General features: G+C 33.3%; 1 protein-coding gene and 1 pseudogene across 3 annotated transcripts in view; one reads left to right on the top strand and one right to left on the bottom strand.

The window, feature by feature from the left end:
* Nucleotides 1-14,882, top strand: part of MKLN1 (muskelin 1) — a 291,211-nt gene that overhangs the window by 141,379 nt on the left and 134,950 nt on the right. The window lies entirely within an intron of this gene.
* On the bottom strand, nt 1,669-1,785 carry LOC120601350 (uncharacterized; annotated as a pseudogene).

Raw genomic sequence — 14,882 nt, 5'->3', positions numbered from 1 at the left:
CCCTGATTGATACCGGAATCCAACTTTTAATTTGAAAGTAAGCCAGGTGAACATTCTAGCTCTCAGCTGGAGTTGAAATGTGGCCCTGGGTACTTGACTTCTGATTTTCAGGGCTAACACATTCTTGAACCTGAAGATAATCACCGTTTTTCTTTACCAAGTTTGGGCTCACAGACAGGAATTGAGTGGCATTGTTAGATCTAAAAACTAGAGACATTTTCCTGGTCTTGAGTTAGGCTACTTCCAGGATTTCACACTCTTGAGACTTGGATATCACAAGTCCCATTCGAGTTACAAATAGAAAGGGAAGAGTACATTTCAAGTAGGAAGTGATTTAATGCAGCGGTCCTCAACCTTTTTGGCACCAGGGACAGATGTTCCTATGAGAATCTAATGCCTGATGATCTGAGGTGGAGCTGAGGCCGTGATTCTAGTGCTGAGGAGCAGCTGAAAATACAGATGAAGCTTCACTGGCTTGCCTCCTGGTGTGCAGCCTGCTTCCTAACAAGCCATGGACCAGTACCAGTCCGCGGCCCTGGGGTTGGGGACCCCTGATTTAGTGGGATGGCAACTTTATGTCTTGCTATTCTGGCCCCAGAGCACTAGTTTTGGATTTAGAAGGCAGCTGTTTGAAATTGGAGAAATCTGTTATAATTTTCACAAATATATTCATAAACTAGTATTTAATGCATATTTAACTTTTAAACGCTTTTGGTTACATTGTCTTATTTAATCATTATGATAGTCTGTTGACTTGGGCAGTATAATTTTTATTTTAAAACACTAAACTATTAGAAGAGTAATCTGGACTTTTTTTCTTTGAAGGAGTGTAGTTGAGTTTTATAGAGCTTGAGCTTGAGAGTTTTGTGTCTGCTGAGTTGTTGTGTGCTGTGCCTAAACTGTAAAACTCTTGGTACTGAACTTCTGTTAGAATGTAAGGATGTTACAGCTTTGTATGATAGAAAGTGTAAGAAGGGATTAATTTTCCTTACCTTTGCTCTAACATCCTCTCTAACAGTAATTGTTATGTCTTTACTGGCGGTGACAGTCATGTTAAGGTACTTCGTAAGCAGGTCTAATTTTAAGTAAAACCGTTTGTTGAAATTGTCTACAGAGTAGCAAATATTTATTGATTACAAATACCAGATGTGGGCACTTTGAGAGGTAGTAATTCAGTAACAATGCAAAACACTTAGAACAGTGCCTTCCATATGCTAGACTCTTATGAACACTTTAAAGATATTCATTTAATCCTCACAACAATTGAATGAGGAATCTCCATTTTTCAGATGAGGAAACAGGCATGGAGAGGTTAAAATTTGTGAAGGTCACACTGCTAGATAAATGCAGGATTTGAATCCAGGCAGTTTGGCTCCATAGTCCATAGTCTTAATGGTAGTGCTGTTCTGCTTCTGCACAAAGATGGAGACAGGAATTCAGAGATTTGAAAGAGTTGTTGTATTAAAGACACGTTTTAGTTGAATAGAAATGTGAAGTCACAAAAAGAAAAATTCAAATCTCTATTTTCTTCCCAAGGACTTAGAATTTTTTTCCTTCTCCCAAAAGCAGGGAAAAAAACCCCAAACATTTTCCCTTCTAACCATTTTGGATTGATTTGGACTTTAAAATTTTTATTTATTTATTTTTTAAATTATTTATTATTATTTATGCCTACAGCACCTGGTCTTCCTAGGTGGTCTCCCATCCAAGTACTAACCAGGCCCAACCCTGCTTAGCTTCACAAGATTAGACATCGGGCTTATTCAGGGTGGCATGGCTGAAGACCATGGACCATGGCTCCACTGGGGTGCAAACCTAGGACCTTCTGTGTGTAAAGCAGACGTGCTAACCGCTACACTATGGAATCATGTCTTGGACTTTAAAAATTTTAAAGCAGATCTAGTTATAGATGACATATTTTTACACTTTGAAATTAATAAAGTTGCCTTTTATTTTTCAGTGTGCTTTAAAAAGTTTGCCCATATTTTACTTTTTTTCTGAAATTTACACCTAATTTGGGAATTAAGAGAAATACCTTTATTTAAATAAGTAGTTTTTAGAATTACATGCACTTTTATATGTAAAAATATTTTATAAACTGCTAATCTCTATACGCAAACGTTTATTGCTAGTTAATAGTGATACTAACTGCAATTTATTAAGTACCTTACCATATGCAAGATAAACAGTTTTACTTAATCCTTAGCACAAACCTGCAAGATAGGTATTATATCTGTTTTGCAGATGAGGATACAGGTTAAGTAACTTGTCCAAGGCCATATCATTTTCAAGAGGCTTGGCAAAGTCTCTGACTTAAAAACTATTGCATGAGCCTTTAGTCACAATCCCCACTTATTGAAGTACCTTCTATTACTCAGGCCCTACGCTTAGCACTTGTGGTCTTTGATATAGTCTTCACAAAAACTCTATAATAAAAAAATGCTATTTTACATGTATGGAAACTGAGGTTCAGAGAGGTAGATTAACTTGCCTAGGTTTGAGAGTTGGAAGTGTAGGAATAGGGTACTGATCTTGGACCTTCTGACTTCTGTTACCAAAACTCCTTCAGTATTTTACATGACTATATTATGTACCTAATTGAGAATACAGATATGAAGTGCTATAAGTTTAGAATAGAGAGAGAGAATGATATTTTGATATATTTTAGGTTGACACTTAAGGTTTTAATGTATTAGTATGAAAACTGGGAGGACCTTGAAGTGTTTTTTACTCATTAGGTAATTTCATTGGTGTGGAATGATTCTTATCTTGTTTACGTATTATTAAAAAACAAATAGTTTAGATGGTAAAATTCGATGTATTTTTAAGTGTGTTCACCTTTTTTTCCATTAGTCTTTTTTATTACTTAAACATTAAATAAAATGTTACCGTGTTAACATGGTTCACAGTAAAATGACTATTTGACTACTAGGATAGGAGCTGAATCTTTTTCAACTATTTTAAAGTTTCACATTTAAAAATGAATTTATATTTTTTCTGATTGCAAAAAAAGCCCCTAAGTCTTTGTGGAATATTTGCAAACTATAAACCCACAGAAACAAAATACCACCTAAAGATAACTAATCATCCTTTGATATATATCATTCCAGATATTTTGTTATGTCTATATGTAGTATTTCCTCATGTTATTAAATATTTTTCTATATTGTTATTTGTTATATAATCCGTGTAATAATTTGACATTTTATTTAATTGATCCCCTATTTTTGGATATTTAGGCTTTCTGGATTTTGTTTTTGTTTTTGTTTGTTTTTGTTCTTTGGCCATTACAAGTAATGAGTATGTGTTACAGAAACAAACAACTCATTTATGATGAGTTCCTAGATGCTGAATTGTTGGATTAAAGGTATCAGTTTATTTTCCTACAGTCTTTGAAGGAAACTTCCTGTTTCTCTGTACCCTGGGTTTATTTTGGCATTATCCTTAGTAATTTGGGATTAAGAATGTGGTTTTGGTCAGGCATGTCCTTAGAGTTGTCTAGAGAATGCTTTTATAATTCAAAATGACATTGCTCCTAATAACTTCTTTTCCTTCCCTTACTTTGGCTTTTAAATGAATTTTAACTTTATTAATCACATACATTTGAAAAAGATTTAGTATTTATTTGGTTTATGTTTGATCTTAAGGATTCATTATAATGCCATAGGCTTCTGCAGCCCACAGAGTTGTGAACCGCTATTTTGAAGGTATTCAGATCCCTGGAGACTGGGGATTGCCATGCTCTTCTTTCCCCTCCTTCCCCTTCCCTTCACCCTAAACTGAGATTAGACACTGTCCTGGCTTGGGAACCTTACTGGCCAGTGAAAGTTCTGATATTTTAAGTCTGATAATCTTAGAACTTCAGAAAAACAAAGACACCTAGGATAGAGGGAAAAAGTATCTTCAGGTGAATAGAGGACTAGAGATTAAATCTGCAGAGCTGGCTCCTAGAATTAGATCTTTGTGACTTTTAGCAAGTTATGATTCTTCTCTGAGCATCTTCAATATCCTTTTATGCAGAAGTACTTTTTATCTTGATCAAATGCTGGGAAGTTACATATTATTAATTTTTTTTTTTTTTTTTTTTTGCAGGTAGGCAAATGGCTCTATTATTTGCATTAACTTTTAGGTAAATGTAGTAGATTTTTAATATGTTCTTTTTGGGCCTGATGCAGGGACTTTGTGTTTTACATGTAGATAAGATACATTTCAGTTATTTGTGGTGATCTGATTTTACTGTATTTCAGTCATTCAAAAATAATTTTAATTTTAGAGATGTAGCTATTAGCACCAAAGAATACAGTGGTTTACTTTGTACTTAATCTGTTCGGGGTTTCTGGAACCTCTTGAATGTGTAGCATGACTCTTTCATCAGTTCTAAAAAATTTTGAGATTCTTCAGGTATTGTTTCTGCCCCATTCTTTTTCTTATTTCCCTCTTTGACTCCAATTAAATCTATACTATACATTTCATCATGTCCCATTTGGTCTTATGCTCTTCTCTGTCTTTTCTGTCATTTTTTTCTTTCTGTATTCCATTCTGGATAGATTTTACTTGCCTGTGTTCCAGTTCACTAATTCTCTGTTCAGCTATGCCTAGTCTGATTTTAACTCCCTATTTTTTTCTTGTTTTTTTTTTTTTTTAATTAAAATTATTGGGGCAAAAAAGTTATTGGGGTGACATTGGTCAATAATATCAAATAGGTTGCAAGTATACAATTCAATAAACCATCATATATATATATTGCATTGTGTGTTCCGCATCCAAAGTTAAATTTCCTTTTGTCACCAAATATTTGACTCCCTTTGCCCCTATCTACATCCTCCCTTCCTCCCTTTCCTCTGGTAATCTTTCTTTGGATTTAGCTATAGTATTTTTTAGTGGTAGAATTTTCAGTTAATAAACTCTCCCCCCACCCCAACCTTTTCTCTTTAACAATAGATTCTAGTTCTCTGGTGAAAATCTCTATATTGTCATCTATTTTCTTGAACATATCAGTCAAGTTAGTTTAAAGTCTGTCTAAAGCTCCAATTTCTGGCTCACATGTAGGTCTATTTCTATCATCTTTTTTCTCTTGGTTAGATGTCTTGGTTAGTCTGATAATTATTATTTTTATTACCATTTTTTTTTGGTAACTTTCAATTGAATGCCAGACATTACATGCAGAATTTAAATACAGTTACAATTACAGTTACATACCTAATGATATATTTCTCTAGAGAGAAGTCATTCATCTTCTGTTAGGCAGGATAGAGGTAGATCACCTCAGTCAAGAACTGAGCTGACTTGAGATTGGGTTTTAGGTTTTGTAAACCTCTAATTTGCCCAGCTTTGGTAACCCTCTAGAGAACTCAGCTGAGAGACTGTTTTTGGGGGGACCTCTCTTCAGCAGTGCGAGAGTCCTAAAAGCTTCTCCTTGCTTTTTAGTTGCTTTCTGCTGGCGTTTTAGCTTGTTGGCTCTGTGGAATTTAATAGACAGATGCCTCAAGAGGAAATCCGTACACAGTATCAGTTTTGTTTTTCTGTGCCTACCTTCACCGTGGGGTCTTGATTTCTCCAGTCCTGAGTGTCATGGCAAGACCCAACTACCAAGTTTTGTTCCCCTGGTCCTATTATTAAAAGCTCTGCTGACTTTTCTGCTTTCTTCAGTGGCTATCTTTTCCCAGTTTCTCAGCCCCTTTCCTTGCGCCATTAAAAAAATAGATGGAATGAGCCAAGAGGGAAAGCTGTACAGCATGTGGGGCTCTTTTTAGAGTTTTTTGGCATTTCAGGTCTTAGCTGCCTCAAAAAGTCTCTGATCTCTTGAGAATTTTTTTCTTTCTACGTAATATAGCCTTTCTATTCTAGCTCTAAGAAAGAATGTTGTTCTTCTACCGTCTTTTCTGTCATATCCAAAAGCAGAAATCTATGTTTAGTTCTTTTAGACTAGACTGTTATATCTTGTAGGCTTAGGAATTCTTCATGGTTATATTAACATAATAATCTGATGCTTGAGCCCCAGATTCATTTTGCTCAACATATTTCTTCATTTTGCCTTTTGACACATTAACTACTTCTAGTGTCTGATGGGAAAAATTATGGACTAGACATAATGTCATTTGTTAGCAATTGTTTTACATACTGATTAATTAAGTTAAAACGAGATTTTTATTCTTGGTTATGTGATGATTTGCAATTCTCTTTTGAGACTTGTTTATGAGGCCTAGAAATTGAGAGTTTAATCTTTGCCATAAGTATATAGTTATTTGCCTGTCTTATAATGTGATTTTTAATTATCCACCTTGTTATCAGAATTTTCATAGGAATATTATATTTATGTGAAGAATGTTTAGAAGGAAGATACTTGAATCTAATGTAAATTTGTTGGTTTGTAAATATTGTTAATATTTAATACTTTTTAAATATCCTTACATTCCTTTAGTATGACTGATATTATAGTCATTACACATTATTTGTTGTTAAGGCATGTTGTTTTGTATAAATAGAAATACTAAATTATTTTAAGCATCCTTGTATATGTCCCCTTTCCCCTTCCTCTCATTGTCCCCTTTCTTCTCTTTTCTCTTTTGATTTAAGTAGTTTGATCAGAGGAGTCATAAAATCTAACTCCTACTTATTCTTCAACTGTCAGTTTAGATGTCATTTTCTCAGGAAACCCTGTCTTACCCTGTTTCCCCCCTGTGTCTGGCATCACCGCTCCTGCTCTAACAGTTAAGTACTTTTATACAAATGTGTACCTTTCTCATATATCACTTTATACAATTTTAATTATGCTTTTATTTATATGATTACTTAATAAATAGCTATCCCCCCAACTAGATCGTAGGGTCCATAGGGACTATAGAATTTTCCCCCCTCATCATTGTGGTCCAGCTTAATATTTATTAAATCAATAAATGAGTGAATTAACTAGGCATTTTGACTACCTTTCTCTTTTTAATGCAAGTTTGTTTTGGGGCTAGAGGGAGTCATATACTGCCCATGTTCAAAATGTCAAATAATTAGTTTTAAATTCATGCTGTACATTTTCATGGTTTTCATAGTTTTCAGCACTTTCTGAGAATATTTTAAGTGAAATTGGTTATCAGGGTGGGGAGTGTTGTATTTGGGAGGACTTGAAACAGAGAGCTTATTTAGGAGTTTTAAAGTTTTTATAATAAAGTTTTTTATAATTCTTACAGGCAGTATTTCTAGTGAGACCTTGAGAACTTTAAAGCTCAGTTTACTTTGTTTACTCAGTTTACTCAGTTTACTCAGTTTACTTTACTCAGTTTACAGTTTACAGAATTGGATTTGCCTCATAGCTTTTAATTGTTTTAGAGCATATTACCAATACTTTGATTCATTTTAACATAGGGATAATTTTCTCCAGATCCTTGAACGTTTTTGTTAATTGACTTTTTTACATAACAATGTGTTTAGTTTGGTAATTCACATACCGTACAGTTCAACTATTTAAAGTGTACAATTCAGTGGTTTTTTTTGCATATTCACAGATATATGCGACCATCACTGTCGTCAATTTTAGAATGTTCTCATAATGTCAAAAAGAAATCCTGTCCTTTAGCTATTATCTGTTTACTCTCTCATCCCTAAACAACCAATAATCTACTTTCTGTCTCTATAAATTTGCTTATTCCAGGCATTTCATATAAATGAAATCATATAATATGTAGTCTTTCGTGACTGGCTTCTTTCACTGAGCATAGTGTTTTCAGGCTCGTCCATGTTGTAGCTTGTATTAGTACTACAACTTTTTTTTATGGCTGATAATATTCCATTATAACTATAAACCACATTTTATTCATTCACTAGTGGATGGGCATTTGGGTTGTATTCACTTTTCGACTATTAATGTTGCTATAAACATCTGTGTACAAGTTTTACCCAAGAGAAATGAAAATATGTTTTCATTTCTCTTGGGTAAATGCTTAAGAGTGGAATTTCTGGGTCATACAGTAATGCAATGTTTAACTGTTTGAGGTTCTGATGTTAGTTAATTTTTTTCTCTGTTATTGAAGTAATGTCAAGAAAGTGATGAATGCATATGAATTGAAGTTGAGTAAGGAAAGTGACCATCTGGAATTAGTTAGCAAATTGCTTGAGTTCAAGTCTATGTTTCTGAGAACTTTCTGTGACAGTTTAGCCTGTCCTTTATTTTCGTTCAGAATACATGTATGTGGATTGGCTCCATGTCTTTATCTTTTAAGATATCTACCTCTATTAGTGTACATAATTACATGGAGTCATACATATATATGTTCACACATATTTGCTAAGCAGTTTGTGGTGGGGAAGTTAGTTGAAAGTTGGTATGGTTTTTTTTCCTAAAATTTATATAGTTTGTTTACATGTGAAATATTAAATGAGAGATAATTATGAGATAAAAATGAGAGATAATTATGCATTTAGGAGACTTGCCACTCTATGCAAAAAATTTAAGTATAATGAAAAGAGAACTCTTAGAATTTTATTTCATTCTTTTCAGGAAGTTAAGTAAGATAGTTTGAAATTTTTATGGTATTTAACCTGCTTTTCAGGGCATTTAGGGCAGTGCTTATTTTTGTATTTATCTAAAATATAGTGCATAGATTACAAATTAATCTTTTAGCAAATATCTGATATTATTGATAGAGATGTGTTGCCCTGAGATTTTTACCGGATTTAATGGAACAGGTTTTTTTTTTTAGATATTGTTGAATTATGATGAGCTATTAGGCTGCCATTAATATGTAAGTTTTAGAATATTTTTAAATGCTGTAGAGAAAATGTTTCAGATATAATGGCATATAAAAAACCATAGGTCAAAAAAATTTTTTTCTGATTAAATGATTTGATCCAATTTATCTTTACACACACACACACACACACACTTGTATTCTTGTGCATATGGAAAGACCGCAAGGAAATTTACCAAAATCTTAACAGTGATTAATTATCTTGGGGTTGTAGTAATTGGGTTGATTTTTATTTTTTTAATGCCTTTTTTGGCATTGCCCAAAGTTTTAAATTTTATTTCATTTTAACAAACATTACTTTTAAACAAGAAAGAAAATAGAGGAGTTAGCGTGTGTACATAATTTCCTTATTTGATTAAAAACATAAATTGTAAAGGATCTTACATCCCACATTAATGAGTTTGAATTAAATTTTTTGGTAAGTGAGGAGCTGTCAAAAGATTTTAAGTAGAAAAGGGATATGAAGTGTATGGTTTATAATTTGAAATTTTAAACATGTGTAAGACCCAACAATTGCAATTTTTGGTAGCTAATTTGATCAGAAATCTTCAAAATGGGGCATATTAATTCCTGGGAGTACATAGGTAGAAATAGTTATAAAGGATATTGTTTACTACGTCTTATTATTCTTGTGTATTCTCTCTTAAAAGTTGATCTGCCTAGAAACCTGCCTGTGGTTTAGGCCCTTGCTGCTCAAAAGTGTGGTCCATTCGCCAGCAGCATTGTCATTACTAGGTGCTTGTTAGAAATGCAGAATCTGAGACCTAACCCCAGACTTACTGCATCATAATCTGCATTTTTGACAAGAAGCCTATGCGATTTATCTGCACTTTGGAGGCTTCTGGCCATCTTCTGTTTCTTCTGTTTTTACATTCCATAGGAATACATGACAGGCACGCCTCTTGCAAAAGGCGTGCCTGTCATGTATTCCTATGGAATGTAAAAACCTTCAGAGTGCCAAACAAAGAGACAGTTTTAAAAGTTGGTATTAAGAAAGTGAATGTCTAAAAAAAGAAAACTCTTGCAAAATGGTAGTTTCCAAGTCTTTTCTTTTAAAGTTAAACAAAATAAAAGAAGGATCTAATCAATTTATCTATTGGTAGATCATAAAAATGATTTTTAATGATAGCTCATGATATTATTTTGACATATAATTTAGAAGATGGCCAAAAAAATAAGTAACAATACTAACAGATTCCTTCTTTTCCTGTGTATCTATAAGAGTACTCTTTTCAGTGCATATACCTATAAAAATAAAATAGGTATAGACTTGATGTTGAGTCCTAATATAACCTAGCAGCAATATTCATCCATATATATATGAAATAATATGAAATATATGCCTATATCTCTGAGAATAATTTCTAATACCATTTTACTCTATATTTAATCATTATCTGTCAAAGTTTGTAATATATTTATATTGTTTTGGTCACTAGTATACTTATAATATTGATAATAGTATCTAGAAGAAATTTTTTAATTACTTAGAATTTCATGATCAAAACTGAAAAAGTTTAATTTTAATTTATACTCTTCCCCCGCTAGAAAAAAGACCCTTCAGCATAAAAGAACATTAGTTAAAAATTTTATGGGGGAAGTTTAAGGAAAAAATAAGAATAACATAAACTTTTGACTGTATGGGAGGAACTTATACATTTTTAAAAATAGATGATGGTATTTTTATCCTAGTGATTCTTTTGAAAGGGCAAATATAACAGCTTTATTAAAAATTACAATGTTTAGAATACGCTAGAAATTACAACTTTTGCAATCGTTATAAGCTATGAAAATTTTTTGATGTAGGAGCCCGGTGCCAGGGAAGTTTCTCACATGAACACATGAGCTGGGCTTTGGAGAAGCTACATATGCTGCAGGAAAAGGATGCTAGAGAAGCATCTTTGGTGCAGGAGCTAAGAGCTTTAGAAGCTACATATGCTTTGGGAGTCTTCTGGGCAAGCATACCTGAACCTAGGGAGCAAAAACACCTCAATTTCCTGAGATGACTCTCCTGCCCCCTCTGCTGACAAAGCTTACCTTGTGCCAACTGGCAAAGGAAAAATATGTTAAGGGCCCAAATTCATTTTCTGAGAGTAAGCAAAAAGAGTGAATTTAGAGGTGAGAGAGAATATGTTCATAATTGGCACACCTGTACTTTAGCTTTTGACATGATCTTTTAACTTTTTTTCTTAGCATTTTCTTTATATTTAAGCTGATTAGGTCTACTTAGTGTATGAAGTTTTCTTTTGGATCACCTGATGATGTCTGTTATTGTTGAATTAATATTAGTAGTAGGCTTTTGAATTTTAATTTTTCATTCATTCTAATAAAATAATAGGAGAAATGCAATAAAATGTTTTTTAAATTGTAAAAATGGACACTGAACTATGAAAATGGCACTGCTTTGGAAATAATGTTGGCTGGCATATGGGACATATCCGTATGTAGGATCTTGCGTGGCACAATACCTTGAACTATTGGTTTATCAACTGATGAACAGTCTGAATTTGGTAAATGAAAAGCCTGAGAGCTCTAAGTGTATAAGATACATAAGTGTGAGTTGTCTGAATGTCGAGTAAGGAAAGTTGATAATCTGTAATATACTTGTTTTCAGAGTTCATGTAATTTAAAAAGTCTGAAAAGCACTTTCAATTTGTAGTCTGTGCTACAGTGACCTAAAATGTGACTTGCCATATGACATATCTTATTAATCTTCGAGGAGACCATTAAAATCACAGTCTTGAGCCTTATACAACTATTATGTATTATAGTTGTGAATTTACTTGTGAATTTTATATGAATAGACATATGAAGAACTGAATTTTAAAAGACCAGCATACAATTAAAGCTATATTAATCAGTGACACACTTTGAAAAGTTCATATCAATACAGAGATGTTAGGAGAAGTTTTACTCTAAAGCTAGCATAAAAACAAACAAGATTTTTTGTGGAGGGTGATATCCGTTGTGATAATATTTGGTCTATAATACTTTGAGTTTTTAAAATAGTGTTAGGAATAGTTAAATATATTTTAAAAATGTTTGTAGATCCCCTAGAGTATCTCTGAGGAACAGAGTTTGAAAAATGCTATGCCATAGGACTTAAGGCTTTGCAGGGTCAAAGATATCTGTTAAGAGGATAAGGGGAGAATCCAAATAGATTTGGGTTAATTAATATTGGTTTGACCTCTTGCCATTAGTACACCAAGAAATCAAACCAATGCAGTATAGGGAGAGCACTGAACAAGGACAGGAGACTTGGACTCCAATCCCAGTTATGCCACCAATTAATTGGTGATTTTGGGTCACTTAGTTTTTCTAGCCTTATATTCATTTTCATTTGATGAGAAAATTATATGTTTAAGGTCTTTTGGACACAGGATAACAGGAAGTCGATATTACAAAATAGTTTTTTAAATGTACCCCTTCACCTACCATCACACATATGGTAACTCAAATTAAGCTAAATTGTTACCCAGCAAAGATTTTAAGAACACGATTTAATTAGATGATCATGCTTATTTTTATACAATTAATTATGTACAAATGAAGCCTTTAAGGGTGTTTGGGAAGAGTTTGAGATCTTAAATCTTTCTAATTCCTCTGTGGATATTGTCTGAGTTTTGAAGAATATGCGTGTTAAGTAGCAGTAAACCTTTCCCAGATCATGTCCAATGTTAATGGTCTTCACTTTGGGACAGTTTTTACTTCTGAAATATATTCTGAAGGGCTAATTTAATTTCAGAAAAGGCTGATGATTCAAGCCTTCTGAGATATTCAGCAAATGAGGACTGTTTTTATATGACTATCTCAGCAGATTTTTTTATTTTCTATTTTTCTACTTTTTGGCTAGTGAGAGTTTCCTATCTTACTGTTCTTCCGTATGGGAATGTTTGTTTATTTTGTTGCCATTCTCTTTTTCCCAGTGGAGTGTGTACACATGAGTATGTGATCCCAAAGTGCTTTGAGTCCTTAGAGATAATTTCTACAGGCTCGAACATTTTCAAGTGCTTGTAATAATAAGGTGACTCAAGTTTTGCTCTGGGTGATGGTAAGCAGATTCCTACTCTTTGCTAGGCCATTGACATCCTGTAATTTTCAACAGTGATTCTTCAGATCGTCATGTAGGTATTAATTTAGAAATGCAGAAACTAAGGCCAGTAAGAGTACAACAGTTTAATCAAGGTCATTTGTGAAGTAAGCATTAGAGTTGAGTTTAGAAACCACGTCTTTATAAACCCAGCTGTATTCTCTACATAATTACAGTATATTAACATATGAAACAATCTTAGGTCTCATTTAGACTTAATATTAATTTTTGTCAATGAAAATGATATTGTTGTATGTCCAAGTTACACTTAAACATTATGAAATTTATCTGTATTTCATTTCTCCATCTTTTTATCTGTTAAAATGGGAAAGATCATTTGAGATTAGTTCTTTCCCTTATACTTTTGCTTGTTCCAATTTTGTTCATTCAGTTATCTTTTTTCCTACACTATCAACCACTTATTTCCTACTCCTGCCCCTATTCAGTGCCCATTAAACCAACTTTCACTAGTCCTTTATAAAAATTTGCCTTAACCTCACGTCTTATTTAAGTGCTTCCCTAAAGCACTTAAATTCCCAAGAGTTGTGTGTATTTGCCGTCACCTCTACTTCACTCATTTATTCTTTCAAAAAACCTTTTAATAAACATTTTCCAAGCATACCTAGCAATAGAGAAAAATGAATACTAATGTGGCCAGCTTTAACAACTATCAACATTTTGTCTGACTTTTTAAAAACCTACTTACACTTACCTCCTTTTCTTCTGATATATTTTAAGGTGAGTATAAAATGAATATAACATTTCATTCTTAAATATGTCAGTATGCATCAAGAACAGGAGATTATGTTATCCATTGCTCCATAACAAATTATCACAACCTTAGAAGCTTCCAACAATACATGTTTATTATTTCACAGTTTATGAGGGTCAAGATTTTGGGCATAGCTTAGATGAGTCCTCTGCTCCAGCTCTGTTACAGGGCTACACTACAGGTGTTGGCCAGGGCTGGGGTTTCACCTGTAGTCTTGAGTGAGGAAGAATCTGCATCCAAGCTGATGTCATTGATTATTGGTAGGATTCAGTTTCTGTTGACCAGAGGCTGCCTTTAGTTCATTGCCAGGCAGGCCTCTGCAATATGGTAATTTGCTTCATCAAAGCCGGCAAGGGAGAGAGTATGCTAGCAGACTGAAGTCACAGTTTTGTGTAGCCTAGTCCCAGAAATGGCATCCCATTACTTTTACCATATTTTTTTTTGGTCGAAGCAAATTACTAGGGATTACACAGGGCATGAATACCAGGAAGTAAGGATCATTTGGGGCCGTCTTTAAATTTACCTGCCAGAGATCTGTTCTCTTATAACCACAATGCCATTATTTTACCTAATAGATTTAGCAGTAATTCCTTAATAATATCTAATACCCAGTCCATATTCAGGTTTCTCTTGTTTGTTGAAAAATGTCTTTTTATAGTTTATTTGAATCAGGATCCAAATTTATTGTATTCGTTATGTTCCTTTAAAATTCTTTTAATCAAGAACAGTCTTAACCATCCTCCTGTCATTTTTCTTTCATTCATTGGTTTGCTGAAGAAACCAGGTCATTCATCCTGAAGAGGCTCCCATATTCTGGATGTCTACTTGCTTCTTTGTAGTGGCATTTAACTAATTCCTCTGTTATACTTTGTATAGACTGAGAGTTATATGGAAAGACTTGTTTAGCTTTTGGATCTGTTTTTTATTACTCCTTAGGTAGTGCCATGTACTTTGTATTGTCTCACTTAAGGAGACACAAAGTCTGAGATGACAGCTTGATCCTTTTATCGTAAAGTTTCCCACCTAACTTTCATTAATGGTTTTAATATCCAAAGAATCATTGTTAGAATAAGCTATTTTATTAAATATATCAAAATCTTGTTTTTCTAATGCTATTAAATGCCGAAATTTTTCTGTATAGAATTCTTTATCCATTAGAACTTTTTGATTACTCTGAAATACAGTTTCACTGGAAAAGCAAGAAAAATGCTTAATTCTTTTTTTTAATGACCAATTTTAGAGTAATGAGTTGATATATACCCCTAAGTGTCTGATTTTTTTT

Source organism: Pteropus medius, unplaced genomic scaffold, assembly GCF_902729225.1.
Source record: "Pteropus medius unplaced genomic scaffold, Ma_sr-lr_union100, whole genome shotgun sequence".
In the NCBI taxonomy this organism is placed as follows: Eukaryota; Metazoa; Chordata; class Mammalia; order Chiroptera; family Pteropodidae; genus Pteropus; species Pteropus medius.
Note: the sequence above shows the minus strand (reverse complement) of the source record. Positions and strands in the feature narration are given on the sequence as shown.